At 43.6% G+C, this 22,069-nt stretch overlaps 1 long non-coding RNA gene across 2 annotated transcripts in view; it reads right to left on the reverse strand.

Moving 5' to 3' along the window:
• Positions 1-12,556: 12,556 nt before the first annotated feature.
• LOC309626427 overlaps positions 12,557-22,069 on the reverse strand; it is a 45,310-nt gene continuing 35,797 nt past the window's right edge. For both annotated transcript variants that reach the window (XR_014243183.1, XR_014243184.1), the window contains 2 exons: positions 20,962-21,109; positions 12,557-17,792 (listed from right to left, as the gene is read on the reverse strand). This is a non-coding gene — a long non-coding RNA (uncharacterized lncRNA). The remainder of the gene's footprint in view (positions 17,793-20,961; positions 21,110-22,069) is intronic.

Here is a 22,069-nt window from a genome sequence, read left to right on the forward strand (position 1 = left end):
ATTGTTGTCAATAGTGATATTAGTAAGACACTAATGCATACTATGGGCTATAATAATAGCAGATGCAAATCTAGATATAAGCACGTGGTGGGTACTGCTTTAAGAGCTTTGCACGTGTTAACATACTCCTTATGGCAACCCCTGAGGCAGGTACTATTATAATTTCACTAGATGAGGAAACTGAGGGAAGGAGAAATGAAGTAACTTGTCCAGGGCTGCACAGTTAAGAAGTGACTAAACTTCAAAGAAGTTCATTTGTATATGTGTCTGTGTGTGAGCATGTATTAATTATGGTAAAAAAGGGTCCCCTGGAAAGGAAATAGGACCCAATTTATTTGTCTCCTCAGAAGACAGGCAACATGTGAAAGTATTTTCTTCCTTATTAGGGGTAATGTACATTTTATTAAAGAAACCTGGTGGTGGATGGCTTTAAAAGGTTTATTTTCAATGCAAACCAGCGCAAAACTAAAACATTTTGGAAAAATGGTTGCAAGTTGATTCACAAGGTATCTCAAAACTCCTTAGCTCAAGCGATTAAGATGTGTAGATTTGTTTCATCACAAATAAATTGGCCTTTTCTTCGCCTTGCTTGATCTGCCTTACTACACCGTGCTGACCATTGAGTCACAGATAAATATTTCCTTTGTCGGCCTGCCCTTTCTCTTTCTCTCTGGGTATTGTGTCTGTACTGACTTTTGATAACGGCTGTTTTTCTCAGTAGAAAGATGCATCTCCTAGAGTTTTGCAAATATTTTGGTTTTTTGTCATCAAACACCATCTAAGGGTAAATAGCAACATCTAGGGATAAAAATAAGTTGCTGAATATGATATTATTAGCAATGAAGGTTTACCATCAGGGTCTCCAAAGCTGCTCCAAATATAAGGGGCATTTGATAAAAGGAAATATTAACTGGAATGGGAGGTGTTGATCACACTGGTTAATTTCTTTACCATCATTATAAAGTGCACAATCAAGCCAAAAGGTACACTTTTGTGAATAAAAATATGCAAGAATGAGGAAAAATGAATGATGGATGGATGGATGGAGAAGAAAGTCTTAATTATAAATGTTGGAATCCCTGCCATCACCGGATATATAATTTTCCCCCAATATTAACCTGAGCTGAAGGGGAAAAAAACACTTTAAATGTGTTCAGTTATTGGGGGGCAACTATTCACTTAACAGCTCTTTTTTAAATGCTATTAATCCCCACCACCACCCCCTTAGTGTAGCATTTTATATATATATATGTAATTAACCACTCTGGTAAGGATCTTCCCATCTAATCTAGAATGACAAAATGAAACTCTGATGGACAAAGAGATACATAATAGTGCTAAGATTGCCTTTCCAGGCTTCAGGAGTCATTCCAAGAGTTTCTAAAGGACAAATGTAAAAATAGCAAGCACAATAAACAGCATCTTTATTACTGGAAAATAGCACACTTGTGAAACTTCACTTTTACACACACATACATACAGAAAAACCATTGCTAACCAGAATAATAATAATCCAAGAAGATGAACAAAAAATATATCCCATTTTTATTATAGCAAAAAATATATATTATTTTTCAAGCATAGTTTAGTTAGTACACATATATGTGTACTCTGTTGTTGTTAGTTTAAAAAAAAGTCAAGGGGAAGTCTCCTTTTTTAAAGAAATCTCATAGGAAGTAATTATTCATTGGTCCTTCAGTAGGTAATTCTAATTTCAGATCACAAATTTCAGAACCACAAGGATGTTCCCAGATCATTGAGATTATTTACTTGAAAAGACACAAATATTAAGAAGTTTATTCCACACACTGAACAGTGTATCACTTATTAAAAAAAATCTTTCCTCACCCACAGGGGTATGGTGAGGGGGGCGGGATAGAGAGGTAGTAAAAGTCTAGTCTACTGCCAAAGGACATTGTGAACTAATTCCCAAAGCAACCTCAGGAGAGTGCAAAAGAGCCACTTCGTCTGCCTTTCTACTGCTTCCACATTTCAAACCTGTTATTGAAGGAGAGAGAGCAAAAGAGAAGAAAAGAAAAGCCCACACTATTTGACATTTTCACCACTGCCATCCCACCCCCGTGCCATCCTCAGTTAAGGAAATGTTGGTCCAGCCACAAATTAAAATGAATAATCTAATCACACTTAGGGAATCAGGGCAAATAAAGGTCGTGTGCCCTGTAATTATATAAACTGAACCATCTCAGGAGGTATTTAAAATATTTGGGAGTTGCAGGTTTCTTGGCAGTAGTTGTTCATTGAAATCTCTTACAGGAATTTTTTTTTTTTGAAACCTAGTCTGTGATGCAAAACCTGCTGTGCTAAATTATGAACCAAAGGCTTTGGGGTGGGAACAATCAATCAAAATACCTGGGGTAGTGTGTAATGTGCATGCTCTTGTCAGCATGAACAGGCTGCCCCTGAACACAGTCCCCCAGCAGGTTAAATAAATATGATACTATAGACAAACCGACAGGATCACACGGCTGCATCAATCAGCTGTTGATAAAATACAGTCTTCCTTTAATACACGCTGAGAAAGTTATTTAACACTTACAAAACCTATATCCATTTCTTGTCCTTTTTTTTTTTTTTTTTTTAATCTTCTTTGAAAGTGCAACTCTTAAAGGGCAAGGGGGAAGAAGATGCACGATCCCAGAGGAAGGAAGAAGACTTAATGGCACCAAAGAAACAGTGAGGCACAGCTATTAACTCGGGGGGATGGGGGCTACAAGTAACAGCGATTGGGGGTGGGAGAACTGGCCAGAGGGTCGGTGAGAATGAAAACCTCACTTGAAGCTTTTCCACGGATTTCGAAAAGGTGGATGCCTTGTTGAAACTATTCCCGCAGTGAAACCCCTGATGCAAAGCAAACCCACGTTATGGCAATTCCGTTCTTATTTCAGCTCATTTCAGCTCTGCAGTTTGCTGCATCTGGAGCACATGAGGAACTATTCTGGATTAATTGGGGAAAAAAATAACTGGGGAGGAAATCATTTAAAAGTGGGGAGCCCCCAGTGAACGGAAGAGAAAAGTGATCCCGTAGAGCTGGTGATAATGGGGAGGTGGTGGGTGACTCCACAGCGGTGACACTTGGGGGGTCAGTCAAAGGGAAATAGACAGTTGCCCGGAGTTCGCAGCCAGGGGGGTTCGCCTGCGTGCTTTGTGGCTTAACAAGCTCCCCACTCTGATCAAGTACTCCCCTCTCTCCACTTGCAAACAGGCAAAAATGACAGGGGGTGGTGCCAGGACCCAGGCTGGGCTGTCATTTCAGTCGATTTTGACTTTAACCTTCCTCGGGCGTCTCGCCCTGACCCAGTTTAACCCCGGCTCCTCCCCTTGTCGCGAGTGGACCTGAGACACTGCGCGCCCGTGTCGGGCCAGGCGGGGAGTGGCGGGGTGCTGGGCATGGGGATGGCGTCGTCAGAGAGTGGGAAAGCCCCGGGCCCACGCTGACAAGCTATCTCTTAACAAGTGAAGATTAATGTCCCATCTAAAACTAAGCTCTCCTAAGTGCTGTCGGTACAACATAAATACTGAAAGTGAGGAAAGGCGTCGCCTGCCACTCAAAATACCGATCTTTCCCAGCCTGTTGAAATAACTCGCCCGGGCAGCTGGAGGTGTTGACTGCCACGTTTGTCAGCGCGTCGCGCCTCCCCGGACCCTCCTCGGCGGCGACCGCAGCTCGGAAGTGATCCAACCTTGGCGGCGGCGGCCCGGGTCGCGCCACTCCTCCCGCGTCCACGCGCTCCCTCCCCTCCGGTTTTCCCAAGACCCACGCCCGGGCAGGGGCTGCACTGGCGATCCAGGGTCTGGAGTCCGAGCGACCGTAGATCACTGCAAACTGCCCCCTACGCCCCCAGCCCCACCTCGTCGCTGGACCGCCCGGGCGGCCTTTGCCACTTGAGTGCACGAGGGTACAAATCCAGACCCGAAACGCGCTGGGACGCGGCCAACCCGCCTGGGCCGGCCTCCCGAGTCCCCTCCCAGACGCCCTACCCAGCCCCAGGTCCAAGGCTGAGGCCGGTCTTTTGGGCAGGGGGCGGGGAGGGATGGAGGTGAGGACGGAAGGTACGGATCCGGCCGCCCTTGACAGTGATTTCAATCCCCAAAACTTGCTTGGGGTTCCCTCTATCCCCGGGCGAAGACCCCCTCCTGCGGTAGCTGCACCGGGGCTGCGGGGACTTGAGGAGGCGCTGGAATCCTTGTAACCTTTTTGGAGACTTCGCGCTTTCAAGAGCTCTTTACCTGAAACTGACACCCGCAAGCAGTCTCCCGGGGCCTGCTGGGCAGACGGAGTGGCAGGGCCAGGCGGGGCCTGTTGGCGAGACACGGAGACATTTGTCATGGGTGACCGGGAACCTCGGCTTCTGAGCCCACGCCGGCGCGGGGAGGCCCGCGCTAATGTAATAAAGCGAGAGAGACAAGAGGAAAGGCCTTTCTCGCCCCGGGGCCGCCACTTGCCCACTCGGTTTTACTGTCAGGGCTGGTCGAGGCTGTGGCTTCATTTCATATTCCATTAATATTTACAGCAGCTATTGAATTTCCTATTACAAAGTTCACCATACGCACAGCTAATATGAAATTTTAATAGTATTGTGCCCATGATGAAAAGTCCCACCATTAAGGAGGGAGGTGGGAGGGTCCTAGGGAGAAGTTGCCCTGGGAAGTTATCTGCCACTGAATGCTGGAAACGCCCCCCGAGTAGTTAAATGTATTCATTTGCAACTATTACCATAAAGATGTGAACTGGTGGGCATTTTATCAATATCGAAATCAAAAGTGAGGGAGGGAATGGAGTGGGTAAAAAAGCTCGCTGGTTAAATTGAGTTTGCAAAGTTGTGTGTGTTGGTGCTCTGCCCTCAGTTAGAGACGCTTCTCCTCTTCCGCAGCTGGCGGCCTCGGGAGAAGGGAGGCAGGAACCAGCAGAACTTTGCAGGTGGTACTGGGTTCTGGCTGCAGCCAGTCCTAGGTGGAGGCTGCCAGGGCTGCAGGGCTGGCAGGGGTGTGTCTAGAGGGCCTCTCCTCCCAGCTTTCCCAACCCCCAGCCCGAAGTCCCCGGAGTTCCCAAAGCTGCAGTCTGGAGGGGGGGGGGGGCGGGGCGGGGAGGGAGGATGGCCCCAGGGGAACAAAGTCCGGCGAAGAGCTGTGAGAATCGCCTGTTTGAAACTTTTCAGGATTGCCATCCCTAAGGTCAGGTGGTTTTCCTGGGAGACAGATTGTCCTGGGAAACGAGGTTCCTTTTCCCTGTTAGGTGTGACCCAGCCGAGGGGGAGAAATGCTAATTTGGAGTGAAAAAGGGAGGAGGGAAAGGAAGATGGAGAGAGAGAGAGAGAGTTTGGCCTGGACAGTTGGAAGTGCTGGTGCACAAACCTGACCCCAAAGTCCAGCCGCCTAAAGTGGTCCAGAGAATAGCAAACCCAGAGGCTCCAGGGCGACCCACACTGATTCGTGGGGCCGGGTTTCTCTCACCGGCCTCTCAAGGGCCGCGCAGTGGAGCGGAGCGGCGGGGTCAGGCGTGTGACAAAAGCCGGCTTTGGCTGGAGGCGCGCCTTCCGACACCGACACAGAGGGAGAGCATCTTCCCCTGCAGCAGCTCACAGTCACGCCTCGTCGGGGGCGCGCGGGGCGGGGCGTGGCGTGGGATACATGCCCACCTACCTGCCTGTCCAGTCCAGGACCCACCCGTGGCCCTTCCACCGCAGGTACCCAAGTGACGCCCGCGGAGATGTGTCGGGCCTTCCGCCTTCATATAACTGTAAGGACAGTCAACTTCCTGGGAGAACCAACTGGTCTCCAAGCCTCTCACCTTATGCACTTAACCTTGTCCTAGGGTGGATAGTTAAAATGAAAGGAAAGGCATACTTACTTTATTAGTTGGGGAGGGGGCATGTGATGTAATTTGTCCAGTCTGCACCAGGCTTTCACACCCCCTGCCCACCCCCGTCACACCATCCCCTCCCCACACCCCTGGGGTGTAAATTAAGACACTATTTTGAGAGCCACGGTGGTGTCTTAATAAGCTTCATTTCTGCAACGAGAAGACAATTTCTGAATCTTTAGGTCACTTTTCAGCTAAAGGAAAATGACAGTGTCCGAAGGTAAAGATGGGTGACATTTCCACAGAAAGATCTGGTGTTGATTTTTCTCCCTGGTTTTTAAAAATTATGACTATTATTATTGTTCCCCTCATTTTGTCTGCATGTGTGTGTGTGTTTTTACAGCCTCTAAATGTGTCATGCTTTGTCACATCCTCTGTGTGTGTTTTTAGAGAACATTTGAATAAAAGGCTCAATGCCAGGTATTGGTGACACAGGGGGTGGAATTTTCAGCCGTTCCACAAAGCGTTGGCCGCCTCTATTTGCATAAGGTCAGAGTAGTGCTTCTGATAGAACTTTAGCAGCATCCCTGTCTCTTAGCAACACCCTTGCACTCTTGGTCCCTGCATTAAATTGACTGGTCCCTTCCTTTTCTTCCTTTCATTGGGAGGCTTACAATAAAATGTCACCCTTCCAACCTGTGCCTGTCACCCAGTAGGTCATCTGTATCTTCCCCTCCCCCTCCCCTTCCCCTCCCCCTCCCCTTGCCTTCCCCTCCCCTCCTCCTCCCCTTTCTCTCCAGCTCCAATTAGACGATGAGAAGATTTATTTGGTGGATTCTCCAAACTGTTTCATTTTATTGTGTTAATTAATATTAATACCATTTCTCCCTTTGTAATTAATAAAAAGCCCTCATAAACAGAGGTGCGATAAGGAGCAAATTGCCAGCACCTGCCCAACAATGGGCCTGGAGAGGGGTAAAAAGGCGAGTGGAGATAGAGGGAGCAAGGTTTGGGTCAGCCTCCCCATCCATTTAGTTGATGCAGGGTTGAGCGCAGCCTGGAAGCCCTTGAAGCGCTTGGAATATGCCAGGCAGCCCTCTTGGCTCTGGGATGGGACACAGTGACAGGATCCAGATGCTGATAGGTGGTGTTAATGGAGGGTCACGTTTGGACAATAGTATCCATCACTTGCCTCCTGGCTCTTCTGTCACATGGAGTCATTTATGACTACTCCATCACTCAGATTTGGGATAGATTCAATTATTGCCTTCACCCTGGCAACAGGATATACAAATGTATGCCCAAAGCACTAAATAATAATAATCATTATTATTATCATTACTATTATTATTATTATTTTGACAGCAACTTTCCTCTTTTTCATTTTAAAAGGAGAAGAAACCCCTAAGTGTTCAAAAATCCCTTCCTATTTTAGCCTAACAACAGCTGCCGAGTTACTCAAGCCCCCCAGGATAATGGCTGCCCAATTAGCACAAAGAAACTTTGTTTGAATGCCTGAATGATTATTGCTGATTTTTATAATGTTATCAGTTACCTAAATTAAATAGTCCCTGGATGTTTTCAAAGTTTTGAAAGAGTTCCAACTTAGAGAGGGTCTTTGAGCTATCTTTAAAAGTACATGGAAAACGTTTCTTCCCTTTTGAGAAGTGTTTGCAACAGAGTAAAAATAGGAGTTGTATCAAAAAAAAAGGGGAAGTGGAGGAGGAAGAGGAGGCAGAGAAGAGCCCTTTATATGATTATTGTTCATAAAGTTAAAAATCCATTTAAATCGGATTGAAGATGACAAGAATTAAAATCCTGAGAAGCTCTGCCGGAAGGAACTGGGAATCAGAGGGATATAAGGAGGAGCGATGCTGAAGGTCCCTGAAATTCTGTCTGCTTTCTGGTACAGAGAAACTGACCCCCTTCTTAGACTAGGAGTGGTTTGTTTTCTGCAACATATTACTCATCCCCTTAAGTGGCACAAATAGGAAGGTAAAACATTCTGCTTTTCCCTGATATTTTCACAAAATCCCGGCTTTGCTTTCTCCTCCCTTCCTCCTCACTGGCACGCCCTGTAATTCTGGTAATATATTGCTAGATAAATTTGCAGGTAATGGGGTCTGAGAAAGGCAGTCAGGGTTAAAAGTCAACTAGCTCCTCTTTAATAAGTCACTTGTCATATTTCTTCCACTATGTCAAGTTTGCTAAAGAAGATGGACAGGAACTGACGGGCAGCCACTTGAGTTTATTATTCCAAACCTCAGAAGTGAGGAAAACCGTAAAAAGAGATGCCCCTGCGCTTCTCACAAAGGGGCTGAAGCAGCCCCAGCCTACCTCAGAGTTCCTCATTTCCTCTTCCTCGCCTCACTTTCTAGTTCTTCTCCAAGCTGCCTGGAAGATTTGTAAAGATAGGGGCGCAAAAAATATTTCTAGGGACTTTGCCGAGTTTTACTTAAACTCTCCTTACAAATTTGTCCCCCTTTCCCCGCTCATCAGTACCTTCCTTCTTATTCACTGCCAAGTGGTGATTCCTTTTTCTTTTTTTTTTTTTTTTCTTCTTTCTTTTCTCCTCCCCCCGTCCCCCGTCACAATACAGAACACCTCTGCAGGGCAATTTCACTTACAGGTGACGGTTCTGGTTTTAACTTTCTTAGAGATGACCTTTCTTATTTTTACAATTTTTTTTTCTGGGGTATTGCTGGTGACAGCTTCACATACCTTCTCCTTAAATCTCTCTATTCTCTTTCTTTTCGGAAGGATGTACAGGAATGTTTGAGATGTGCGGTTTTTCTTTGCTCTCAACAATTTGCTATTTTCACCACAGATAGAAAGGACAAGAACATGCAAAATCCACGAAGTTTTAAGCATATTTGAGTTTGATTCTGGAAGACAAATTGATATATAACCCAATTCTAGAAAGGAAGAGAGAAGAAAAAAAGAAATGAAGATTGATTCTTACCTGTTAAGGCTTTGCCAAAGGCAAGAATGGGCACTGAGCTCAGTTCAGTTTGTGTTTTCCTGTCACCCCAGCAGATTTGTAAGGATTCCCAATTTACACAGACCAAGCCAGGGGGGTGATTTCGTTTACAATTTCTCTCTCCCAATTTTTTCAAAAACAAAACATTAGAGGAAGGTTTTCCATCCTGAAGGCTGAAAGTTTTTTATACGTTAATATTTTATGAAAAGAGTCCTATAATTCCACAAAATTTCTAGCTGATGCCTTGCCAATGGACAGGCATTTGAAGTACAATAATTTTGCTTTTTTAAAGTTCTGAGGCAGTTTAAAACAAAAATAACACAAATAAATGGATCTCTGGGGAAATATGGTTTTATCTTCAAGGTACTATTATCACAAATGGCCCATCATGACAGAAAAATAAATAACATCTCTCATTCTATTCATCTTGTGACTTCATGCCACACAAATTTTCTATTTTCCAGGGGCCTATCCCACTCATTTTCACAGCTCTTTACATTTGATGTAAGTTTTGCAGGAGTTGCTCTGCATACGGTGAGCACTCAGGACTTGCTTTTCAAGCTCAGTTGTTTTTCTATGAACTTTCTCCAACTTCTGTCACAAATTTGCAGTAAAGGTCTGTTTATACATCTGAAACAAGTTGTTGGGGGGAGGGGAGGGTTAACTGAGAGTTCCAGAGGGAGAGCAATTAAAGTTTATAAAAATCAGGCACATTTTGACATGAGGGGATACATAGTTCTGCAAGAAACTTCTAGTAAGAGATTGGATTGAGGTTGGGAAAACAAAATTGGGTTTGCACTAGTCTGTGGCACGGGGTGGCGGTGGAGGGGCAGGGGTCATATATGTTCAAGACCATCACTCCAAGAAACTGCCTCTCTATGAGTTTGGGGAGTTGTTACATTCATCGGATTCAACCATCAGGCAAGCAATTGAGCAACTTTTCATACACCTGGAAGGACCCAGCCCTCCTTCAAAGAATGGAAATAGTGAGTGACGAACACCAGCTATATATCTGCAGTTTATCTGCTCTGTCTACCTCCTCAGTAATAGAGGTCCAGAGAGTTGTTTGCTTTTTATTTCCATAGATTTTTTTTTTTTTTTAACCAGGAGGGGGAAGAGGGAAGAGAAAGATCTGTAGGTTTGTTTGTTTGATTGTTTTAAGTATTCGCCATAGTGTGCAAAGTATTACTGTTAGAAAGTTTCTTGTTTCTGGCTTTGATTGAGCTCAAAACCTGCAAATTAATGAACTTTGTAGGGAGGCTTGCTTCTGAAACTACTAACGATGTCTTCTCTAGATCTGAGCGATAGGAATGGAATTTGGATAAACATCTCTCCCTTTTGGGACTCCATTGCCCCCCTCTCTTTTCCTCCTGCATTTCTCCAGATAACTGCCCCCCCCCGGAACCTAACCGGCATCCTCAGACCAAGCTCCACTTCCATTTGGGGCGCTGGTTTTGTGTCTCTTGGGGGTCCTCCATCTCACTGCGAGTTCAGAGCAGGGCAAGGCTCTGCAGGTCTGAGCACTCACGGAGACAGAACTATTTTCCACTGGCGATGGGTGATGAAAAACATCTGAAAGGCTGCCAGGGAGAAGGGGGATGTGTTCCCCACTCTGCAAAATCAGCTCGTCAGCGGGACCCTGAGCAGCTGTTAAGACTGCGGGGCTGACTTAGCAGAAACCCCAAAAGGCGCATCTCCCACCTGGTGGAAAATAGAACTCTCTGCTTGATTTCCTTTTTCTTTTCGGTTTTAACTAGGTGAGAAGATGTAAACTCAGAAAAACTGAAAGTGGGAGTGTGTATGGGGCACAACACAGATTATAGGAGGAACATCCCTATTCTCACAGAGGTCCGGAGAGGAGAGGAAGGTGCAGATTTCCTGCAGATAATCAAAAAACGCAAAGTAGCAAATTTGGGCGGAGGGGGCTGGCGCGAATCTTCTGGGACGATCGGTCGCAGCAGTGGCTTGACTCTTGGAGGAGATGGAGGGAAGGTCGGAAGTGGGCGCAGGCGGCGCGGGGGGCGGGGGCCTGGGCATCTCCATCCCCACGCGTCCGCTCCCACCCGGCCGAGCCCGCACATTCCATCCCGAGTCCGGCTAACACCTATCATTTGAAGCCGTCTTCGCTCTGTCTCCCAAACATCTCGAGCATTTTTTATTCCGCTCGCAGCTCTTTCTTATTGAGTTCTCCGTGTCTCTCGGCAACTTGTCATAACCTGTAATAAAATGCCCTTTCTGGCGGGAGTTAAAGTCCAGAGGGCAGCCGTTCTATTTCCAACTGATAGCCGAGAAAAGGAGACGCGGCCGCCTCCCTTTTGCAGGCCTCCGGGTTTAACTCCTGCGGGGCCGGCCAGGGACACGCGCGGCCTCCTCTGGCCTCGGGTTCCGAGGTCTCCGGTCGGGGGATCCGCCTCCCCAGCTCCCGGGCTCGGCCCCGCGGCTCTGGGAGAAGTTTCTGGGTCTGGAGGCTGAGCGCATACGTGCTACTAAGGTGTGTTCCTCAAAATGAGAAGAGCCTCTTTGCACTTTTTGGTTATTTTTTTAATGGGTGGGGGGCTTGGCCAAGAGGAACAGAACAGGATGGGGACAGATAGAAGAAGGGTACCCAGGTCACTCCCGCCAGCATCCCATGAGCTTTTCACTAGGCTGGTTATTTAACTGGTTCAAACAATCTTTAATTAGTCAGTACCATCATATAATTGTTTTCATAAGCCTGAAATCAAAATAGGAAGATTTATTCGAGATTTCCTACCCCGCATGTGAACGTTAAGGGTTCACACGAACTGCCACTTCATCTCACCAGGAATGAGGGAGAGCAACAGGACCGGGTTCAGCATCCCACCCCCGCAAAAAGCAGGGAGTTGGCATGTCCCGTGTCCGGAAGGCCACCCAGGTGGCCAGGTACGAGGTCTTCCTAGCAAGAGTGAGTGCCCCTGAACATGACCTCCGGCTTCACATCCTTCTGAGGGATCCCTGATCCCCAGATCTCTGGAACACCCCTCTTTGCCACCATTATGTATTTAGAAAGAGCTGCCCCATTTCTTCTTACCTGACTACCCCCACCCAGAGAAGTCACCTTGGAATACCCCAAGGTGGCTGAGGGGAGCCAGGGTGTCTCCAGCTATTTTTCAATTTGTCTTCCTCCATTTGTGACAGAGGAGAATCAATGTCTGCGATGTCACCCAGTTGGAAAGAGGGGTTAGGAAAGAAGGTAAGGGGGAAAATGTAACTGGGAAAGGGGAACCAAAAACTCGGCAGCTGTCTCCCTGGTGCATTATTTTGTCCTGGGTTTATTTGTTTAAACAAGGAAGTAGGGAGTTCCCTCATGAAGATGGTGTCCGGTGTCCTCATGGAGATGGTCTCCTCCCTGATCTCTAGGGCCCCATGTCCAATCCCAGAACTCCTCTTCAAAGACCCACAAAGGAAGAGTGGCTGTGACATTGTTCTCATCCAGCTGTAAGGCAGAAACATCCTATTCTTAACTTACCCCTAGGCATGCTACCCTACCTCCTCAGAGCAACCCCAAGAGACAGGTGCCCTGACTCTGGCCTGTGTGACTGAAGTTCCAGACTTCCTGCACCCTTCCCTCTCCAATTCACACACTCTCTGCTAATTTCTTTCTACACTGGGAAGTTAGTAAAACCTTAGAAACAATGTTTTTAAAACTCAAGCTACATTTTGTTCCTTAAAAGAAACCTGCAGAAATTGACCAGCTGAAATCTGCAAGTGATTTCCTTTTTTTTTGCGGGGGGCGGGGTGGGGGGGGAGCAGCGGTAGAGAGTTTGTGTCATAAACTGTGATAAGACAGGGAAAGTAGAAAGATTTGATTTGAGAGTCTGGGTTATCTGATATTCCTCCACATAAAAGTCCATTCTGTTCAGTTAAGGAAGAAAACGTATTTCTGTCTTCTGCATCAGAAAGCACTGGTGGGACATAGTGGGGAGAAGTTTAATACATCTAGGAAAACGTAAGCAGTGGAGACTCTTTATCCCCCAAAGAATAAAAATTAAGAAAAAATTAGCAAGAATATAGACAAAAATGCTTGCTTGAGCAATCATTTTAGGAATACTCTACTGCATTGTTTATTGCAATCTCCCATTTCTCTTTGTTTTTTTCTCAAGGTTGATCTGTGGGTCTCTAGTATAACCTTTGATGTGGGCATCTTCAAGTGATAGTTTGCCATCAGCCGTTCAGGAGCTGCTGCCTTTATGAAGGTGAAGATTATTGTCCCTTTTAATCTCTGGACAAAGCCAGAATCCTTTTCCCCGTGTGTCCTACTTTTATAGAGACTATGAGGCTGTAGATCCTAGAAACGGTATTCGTTTAAACCCCTGTTCTGAAATCCTCAGGACATATTTAAGGATCCTGACAATTATAGCCCCATTCTCCCCAGTTAGCTCACAGACTCTATTCAGAAGGAAGCTATTTGGGAGCATGTAAAAGCCAGTAAATTTCCTGATGCACAAAAGAAAATGGTGCTTTCTGCCCACTGCCTATTTCCACTCGAAAGTGAATAATGCCCCAGTTACCACCAGGCCTGACTTGATTTATCTTGGTTAATAGGATTAACGTGTCAACCCCTCTCAAGAATTTCCAAATGCAATCCGGAGTGTCACTGACTCGCTGGTGTCTTTTTTCCTCTCTGATGGGCATAATGACGCACCTACAAGCAGAGGGACTTTGTCCAGTGAGAGCAGACAGATTATCTGTCTCCAGTGAAATAAGGCATGTTGCGAGGCCACCTTTGCCAAGACTCAAAGCCAGAACCCAGTCACTATAAAATAATTGTGTCACTACCTCACCAGTGCAGTGTTCGTGTTTCATTTATCTTTTGACTGTAATTGAATGGTTGAAAAGCAAAAATGTAGACAAATTCCAGCTGTATTCAGATCTGTTTCTTCCTCCACTACCTCGACCCATCATTAGATACTTTCCCTCTCTGCGCAGGAGGTCAGAGTGTATAAATATAAATTGCATTTTGCATTACTTCTAGATGAGTGAAGCTGTCAAAGCAATAATATGAGCTTTCAGTTCCACATTCTACCACTTCTTTCCCATTTTTTGGCCAAGAGGTCATGTGCAAATTGAACGTGACAACCTAGAAGACATGTCCAACAGACTCATATTGTTACCCCGCTCAGCCGCCTGGCTCATAACAACATTAAACCCACATTAGTCTCCAGCCTCTGCCAGGGAGGAGCTCTTAAACTTGGGACCCAGCCTTCTCAAAAATTTCACTTCAATGGTGACATTTCATCTGAAAGTCGTAGGCAGCACTAACCTAAAGTATTTTGCACCCAGGATTCATGAGGATGTCATACTTAGAAACACCAAGCCAGTGTCTTGCAAGACAAAGGACAATGAACAAGATAAAGAGCTAAGAGCCCTCCAACACACACACACACACACACACACACACACACACACAGGAAAATGTACATGCTTCTATTTGAAATTATGCAAAATTTCCAGAATCCAATAGCCATGTGGTTAAAATCATTTTTGTTGTTGTTTAAACAATGAAGATGTCATTCAGGGAGTCACCTTAAAATATGGCTTGGCCTTATACCCTTATTTGCAAGTTCTGCTTAGCATTGTTTTAAAAACCCAATTGCTCAACAAAAATTAAAGTTTTAGCAGGTTATGATCACCATGATTAAAAGATAACCCTCCTCAAACTATATTGTAATGAAAGAATCAGGAACTTTCATCAAGCTGAAGGAAGCCGAATGGCTCAGAGGATTGGTAATTGGCTATCGATGTGACCCGTTCATGTCTTGCCCAGATTGCAGTTAATGGAGAGCTGTTGTTCCCTGACAGGGTGTTTGATGGTTTCTAGGAAATGATTGGCTGTTTTCATTCCTGTTCCAAATGGACAGGTGTCTACATCAGAATTGGCAACCTGGTCGACACGCTCAAAGAGTGGCCAAAGAGCGAATTGTTTGTGGAGAATAAACTTCCCTCCCTCCTGCAATGCCTGTGCACACGTGTGTGTAGGGAGGGGGCAAAATGGAGATGCTGGAGGAAGAAAGATTGATTCAAGTCCATGAAATGTAAGCAGGCTGAAGTCCTTTGGTTCTGAGTGGTGCGCTGTGCAACTGCATCTCTCCTGCAGCTTTTTCTTGCGCTTTAGCGCATTGTGCTCTAAATGCACAAATAAAAATCCATGAAAGACTCTTAAACTTATCAGTCTCAACAAATAAAATGAACCAAGAGTTTTTTTTACACTTTGTTAAGTAAGCATTATTTTCATATATCTTTCTTTTCTTAATAAAATGGATCTTTTTTTGTTTTTCATCCCCTCCTCTATAGGTCAGATGAATTGCATGTGTTTAGTTCTGAATGTGAGGTAATAGAAACTCCAAGAATCATACCTGCTAATACCTGGTCCAAAGTAGGAAGTATTGCTCTTCTCCTTAGTGGATAATATTATATTTTATTGTATTATACCTAAGAGAAGACCATCACACCTCTAAAAGTATTTATCTCTCCTTTCACTTTACACACAATCCCTACAACCCCAAGTTATTGTTCATGCAAATGATTTTTACTTCCTGAGTGTTATTATAAAGCAGTACATGAGTCATATTCTTAAGAAAAAAAAGTCATTGTAATACTCCAAAACTCTGATATCCTTTTATTGTTTAACATTTTCTTTCACAAATATTAAAGTTGTTTTAAGTTTTGGAAAAAGATTTTTTTTTTAAAGAAAAAAAAGATAAAAGGCCTCTGACTATAAGACTAAAGCAGTCACTGTTGTTGACACTGAAGAGATTTGCATTTAATGTGGTATAACGTTTATTAGTAAGAATGTTTAATTGTTCCAAACTTTAAAATTTAAGTTTCCAGTTGCAAGATTTTTTAATTCTTCTCTTTTGTCCTAACTTTTTCCTTTTCTTCTTAATGAAATATTTCTGTAATTAATTTTTAGTTCATTTTTACTCCACTGCATAGCCAGAAATTATAGCAATGAAAGTCAAAAGCTTTGGAAGGAAGCTAACTGTTACACTTCTATGTGATGCATTCTATGACCTTGGGCACATCAGTTAATTTCCTGAGCCTCAGTTTCTTCATCTGTGATATGGGGGTATTAACAGTCCTTAATTTACAAACTTGTTTGAGGATTCAGGAAATAACATGGCTCTCCATGTTTCTGAAAAAGAGTTCATCAGTGTAAATCACCGTTATTGCTATTTATGATGATGATGGTGATGATATAACACCTCTAAGTGTTAGAATCTTCATCTGTGGAACAGAAATAATAGTACCAGTAAGATTGTAGACAAAGTTTGTAGAGCATTTGGCATGGTGACTGAATCAGAGCAGGCCTTCAGTAAATGCATGGTGGTTTATTGTTGCTTGAGAGCTTTGGAAATGTGTGAAATATTCACTTTTGGAAAGAAATCCATTGTTCAAGCGTTCCTTGGTAGTACTTCATGTCTGGATCTAGAGGCTACATTAGTAGAGGATGGCATGAACAAAGCCAACTCTGAGAACGATGCCCAGTTAGTTTCCTTTGTCTTGTGACCATAACTCATGCCCATTGCTCTCATGATTTCATCCCACTGGGTGGAGGTGAGAAACCCCAACAAGAGTGGGTAGGGGTAGACAGCCCAAGTCCACCTCTTCTGATGAAGAAAATGGATGAAATAAAACTCAGGGAAGGTGCTTCACTATCCAAAATGAGTCTCGAAATCTGAAGGAGACTGTAGAGAGTTGGAATGTATGGTTTCCTTCCTGATATTATTAATTCACTTCTAGAAATAGAATCAAACCTTTCTGGAGTTTGCTTTTAAGGATAGACTGAGGTGCCATTTAAAGATTCATCCTGAAAGAACCCAAAGGAACCCTGAAGCCAGCCTCAAGCAGCAGCAGAAAGAGTCAAGCAGTTCTCAGAAAACTGCCTGGGAAGGAGCTGTTAAGTCCTGGTTTTCTGGGAACATCACATCGAGTCAATAATTCAACTTTATTGGAGCTTTTGGGGGTCCATATATTGAAATAAAATTTCATGTTGAAAATAATATTCCATAACTTGGGAGATTCCCTTACATATTAGAGTTAATGGGTATAACCTCCCTGGAAGATGGGGAGTCGGTAAGAACTGGAAATTTCCAGTCTTAAGTCATTTATGTGTAACACAACTAAATAAAATGCTTGTCCTAGATGATTCTGTATATAAAACCAAACATTCCTTGAATGACTATATAGAAAACTAGTTTGTTCAGATAACCCCTATTCTTGATTCATTGTATGAGGTTTGGTGTGTGTGTGTTTCTACTATATCAACTGCCCAGAGATATGTAAAACCTCTCATGTCCTCAGTTCAGCAAGGAAGCCAAATGGAGTTGGGTTCATTCCATTCTCTCTAAACATAACTGCCTCATTCTGCAGAGTAAATTAGAAAATTTAATGAATAATGAAAATTAAAAGGTAAGCAGGGAGAAGTAACTTCTCTACCCAGAGTCACCACTGAACACCCACACAACCAAGAGTTTGGCATTTGCCTGTCATCTGCTTTTCTGACCACAGGGAGCAGCTCAGGTGACAGGCACACAGATGGACACATTGTATGATTAATGGCATCAACCAGGCCTGGTGGTGAATATGCAGGAAATGGCGACAGACATGAGCTAGTCCCCTTTTTGGTTTAATGCTCTTTCCAAGGTTTGAAGTTGAGAGGGATTAGGAAAAATTCCAGCCTTCTTTGCTAGAAAATCTGAAGACACCCTTCCTTCTTTCTCCAGCATCACTTGCCAAGACCAAACCTTTAGTGGGAAGCTATATCAGCCTTCGGATTGGTCCACCGAAATTATTCTCCTTCCCTCCCTCCCTCCCTCCGTCCCTCCTTCTCTTCCTTCCTTCCTTTGTCTCCTTCTTTGTTCTTTTTTCCCCCTTGCCTTCTTCTTTTCTCTTCTTTCTCCCAAGCATTGTCTCATCTCAGCAAGCTCAGGGTGCAAACTGGTCCACCAGAATGGGCTCTCCGAAGAATCTCTGAGGAAGAGATGAATGTGCAGATTTGAGCAGGGTCAGAGCAGGCAGCACGAAGACCTATAGAAATTCCCAACCTAACACCCTTTGGCTCTACTCCAGCCACCTTCTGACCAAATAGGTTGTTCCTGAGCATGGCTCCTCTATTGCATCAAGAACACAGGAGATCAAGACTCCATCATTTAAAATGGACCAAACTTGGGAATTCCCTGGTGGCCTAGTGGTTAGGATTCCAGGCTTTCACTGCAGTGGCCCAAGTTCAATCCCTCGTTGGGGAACTGAGATCCCGCAAGCCACACAGCACAGCCAAAAAAATAAATTAAAAAATAAAACAGTATTTAAGAAAAAAAAAAAAGAATTGCTTTACACTAAAAAAAAAAAAAAAAAAAAAAAAGAACAAAACTTGAAGCCATAGCCTCAGGATCATGCCCAAAGTTGAGAATTCTTTCCTTTACTGGTTTTTAAATTTTAATTTATTTTAAATCGACATGCAAAAGGTAGGAAAGGGTAAAAACTCTTCCTCCAGTCCTATCTCCCAGCCCCTCCCATCCAAACTCACCAACATCCTTTCTTGAAATCAATAGACTTTTTTTTGGAGGAATTTTAGACTTATAGGAAATTTGAGTTTCTGTATATCCCCTCACACCCCTCCCCGCCTTGCCCACCTAATACCATCTTGCATTGGTGTGGTACATTTGTTACAATTGATGATCCAATACTGATACATTATTATTAGCTAAAGTTCACGGTTTACATTAGGGTTCATTTGGTGTTGTACATTCTGTGGGTTTTCGCAAATATATAATGACATGTATCCACCATTAGGGTATCATATGAAATAGTTTCACTGTCCTAAAAATCCCCTGTGTTCTATCTATTCATCCCTCTCTCCCTATGAAGCCTCTGGCAACAGCTAATCTTTTTACTGTCTCTATAGTTTTGCCTTCTCCATAATGTCATATAGTTGGAATTATATGCAGTGTATGTAAGTTTCCTCCATGTCTGTTCATGGCTCACTTCTTTTTATTTTCACATAATATTCCACTGTCTGGTTGTACCAAGGTTTGTTTATCCATTCACCTACTGAAGGACATCTTGACAAGTACTAAGTTTTGCCAATTATGAATAAGGCTGCTATATACACCCATGTACAAAGTTTTGTGTGTACATAAATCTTCATGTCATATGAATACATATCAAGGAATGTGTGATTGCTAGATGATAAGGGAAGAGTGTGTTTAGTTTTGTAAGAAATTGCCTAACTGTTTTCTAATCCAATGTGTTTCTTGGAGTTTTAAAGTACATATTAGTTAACACAATAGGTCCCTAGCAAATATGGAGAACCAGAACAAATCCTGGGGGACACCAAGGCAAGAGCTGGGGCCATTTGGAGGAACAAAGAGTCCCTCTTAAGAACATGAACTTGATCAAGCTACAGAGGTTCACGCCTTGCCTTCGTGACTTACTTGCTCTGTGACCTCAGGCAACTTACTTAACCTTCCCATGCTTCTATTTCCTCAACTGAAATTAACTTGGTAATAGTACCCAGACTCTAGGGTTCTGAGCATTTCCTGAGATATCTCATGCATGTCTTAGCACATCACTTGGTAAAAGTGCTCAGTAAAAGTTCATTATTATTATATCTTATAACAAAAACCAGCATCTCTTCCACCACCACCCCCCCACACACACACACACGTATAGCCAGTATATTCTTTAGGGATGAATTTGTGTAACAATTCACTCAGGTACAGAATGATTTCATACGTTGTGAAATCTGGTGAGAAAAAAATGTGCAGCAGCTAAAATAAAAAGAAACCTAAACTAGAAAGGAAATGTCTTTAAGTGCGGAGGTTTTGGTCCACAGGATAAATTCTCTCACTCTGCTCTAGCCCTTGACCCTCAACAGTGTCTTTTTGGCTCAGAATCCGCTGGGGTAAGTCCTGGATTGTGAAATGCCCTCCCTCTGGTAGCCTGCCGAAGCCTGCTCCACAGACACCCAGGCTAACCCGGCACTGCTCACAGCGAGAATTCTCCTCACCCCGAGGGCCTGACTCACGCTCCTGTATTTTCCTTTCTCAGACAGTTCCACAGGCAGGCAGGAGAGGGCCATTAAGCAATCCATATGGTAATTTTTTTTTCTATTTCTTTGGGCAATTCTTCTAGGATGACATAATTATATGCGTTAAAAATGAAAAATAAGAGCGCTGTAGCTGTATGTTTGTATTGGGTTTATTCTGGAAATTAACCAACAAACAAACAAAAATTCTCTCCTATGCTTTCCTGACTAATAATCTATGACTCCCACAGTGCCCTCACACCAGTGGAAAAGGAAACATTTGAGTGTTTCTACCAGCTGATTTACCTTCATGATATCAGATAAGTATAGTTTTCCTGTTTTAACTGCATGAGCGGGGTTTAGGTGTCATAAGGTCAGAGCATATGGAATTTTTTTTAAACTAAGGGTAAACAATGAAACCCGATAAGTTATTCAGGGCATATGGCTCAAAAGCAAGCAGTCACTAATATGAGTCATATCGCATTAATAAAGCACGACATTAAGGGCACATTTGGATCAAAATATTTTGGAGTAACTGTAAAACTGAAATATGACAACAGAGCTCAGAATTCTACTTAGGAATTACAAAGAGGTAGGTTTGAAAAGTTGAACTGTAGGACATGTGGGTCTGCTGGAGTCTTCCAAAGGGATGGTGACAGCCAGGTATTAAGACTGTTTAGCCCATCAGTCCTGTGGGAAGAACAGGAAGAGGGCAGAGGGTCAGAATGAGCAGGGTCTTTCTCGTTCCGCTCTCCCACACCGACACAAGTGTCTTGCAGTTCCTGGCACAGCTTAATAGAGTTGTGAGAAAAAGAAAGGAAAGACAAAGGAAAGAAGGAAAGAATCGGCCCCAAGAGGAGGTCTCCCACTCTAAATTTGCTTTGGATGTGCTAGGGCCCAGGAAAATCTATCTAGATTTTCTAGAACCTTCTGGGCTTTAAGGTCCAGCCTGCTGAGTTTGGATAATGATTAACAGCACAGTATCAAGAATCAGACAATAGTAACCAACTTGGACTTCTGGCTCCACCCTTTCCTAGTCCTATGAAATTGAGCAGTTCCTCTCTAAGCCTGAGCTCCCTTGGTTGTAAAACAGAAATAATAATAACAACATACCTCCTCCAGCTGCTGTAAGGATCACAGAAAATCAGTGCTTGGCACAGTCTCTGATGCACAGTAAGTGCTCAGTCTAGGTCGTTACTACACTATTGTCGTCATCATTGCTATTTTGAGTTGACTACCCCAGTTATGGATATTCTTCCATCTGGAACAGGAAATAGGCAGGAAAGAAATTAGTAGTATCAGGGTTCAGGCATGGACCCTGGAGTTGAGTGTTTCAGCATCCTTAGATGCTACCAGCTGTGCTGCTCCGTTATTTAATTCAGTTCAACAAGTGTGTTTTGAGTCCCTTCTTTGTAGAAAACTCAGGAAAGGGTTCTGGGGAGTGTTCCAGGATCCAGGGGACATGGTGATATCCCTGCCTGACAAGCACTTTGCCTGCACAAGGGGATTCCACAAATGTGGCTATTCAGTTAGTGGTGTCACGTGAAGTTGGAGATAGCCTCTCAAAATATCAAATTGGCCTCTTTGAATCTGAATTAGCACACACATTATCCTGACCCCTATTCTCCTTCTCCCCCAAATATAGATGATAGATAGACAGATAGATAAATAGATAGTATTTTAATAAAACAATTTCAGTTTAGAATCTCTTTTAAGTTAAAAATTTAATTATTAATACAAACTGTGTTAAAATATGTCTAAGCAAAAGAGTTTTGTCCTATATATCCCTTGAGGAAAACACGGTTTCAAATGTTTAAGCAACATATCAACCTAAAGCATGAAGACACTGGTTCCATGCTGTTTGTCTCTGCACCCAAAGCATTTCCCTGCCTCTGTGAGAACGTGGGTGAGTCATGGCTCTGTAATGCATTGGCATATAACTTCTGCTTCAACTTTTATTTTTTCTGGTATAAAAGAATATTAAGGCCAGAAACTGAATGATGGTCTAGGACCCTACACTGACTCCCCAACCAAGCTTCAGAATACTTTCTTACATTTGCAAAAGAGCACCTATATCTTAGATATCTCTCCTGACCACTTGCCTTTGTTAGGCCAAACAAAAATAAAATTAGGGGATCATATAAGATATATAAGCAGATAGACTAGTAAACTGAGATGTTAAACTCATTCATCAAGAATATTTGGAAGAAGGATGTGGGCT

Source organism: Balaenoptera borealis (genome assembly GCF_965194805.1).
Source record: "Balaenoptera borealis genome assembly, chromosome: 3".
Classification (NCBI taxonomy): domain Eukaryota; kingdom Metazoa; phylum Chordata; class Mammalia; order Artiodactyla; family Balaenopteridae; genus Balaenoptera; species Balaenoptera borealis.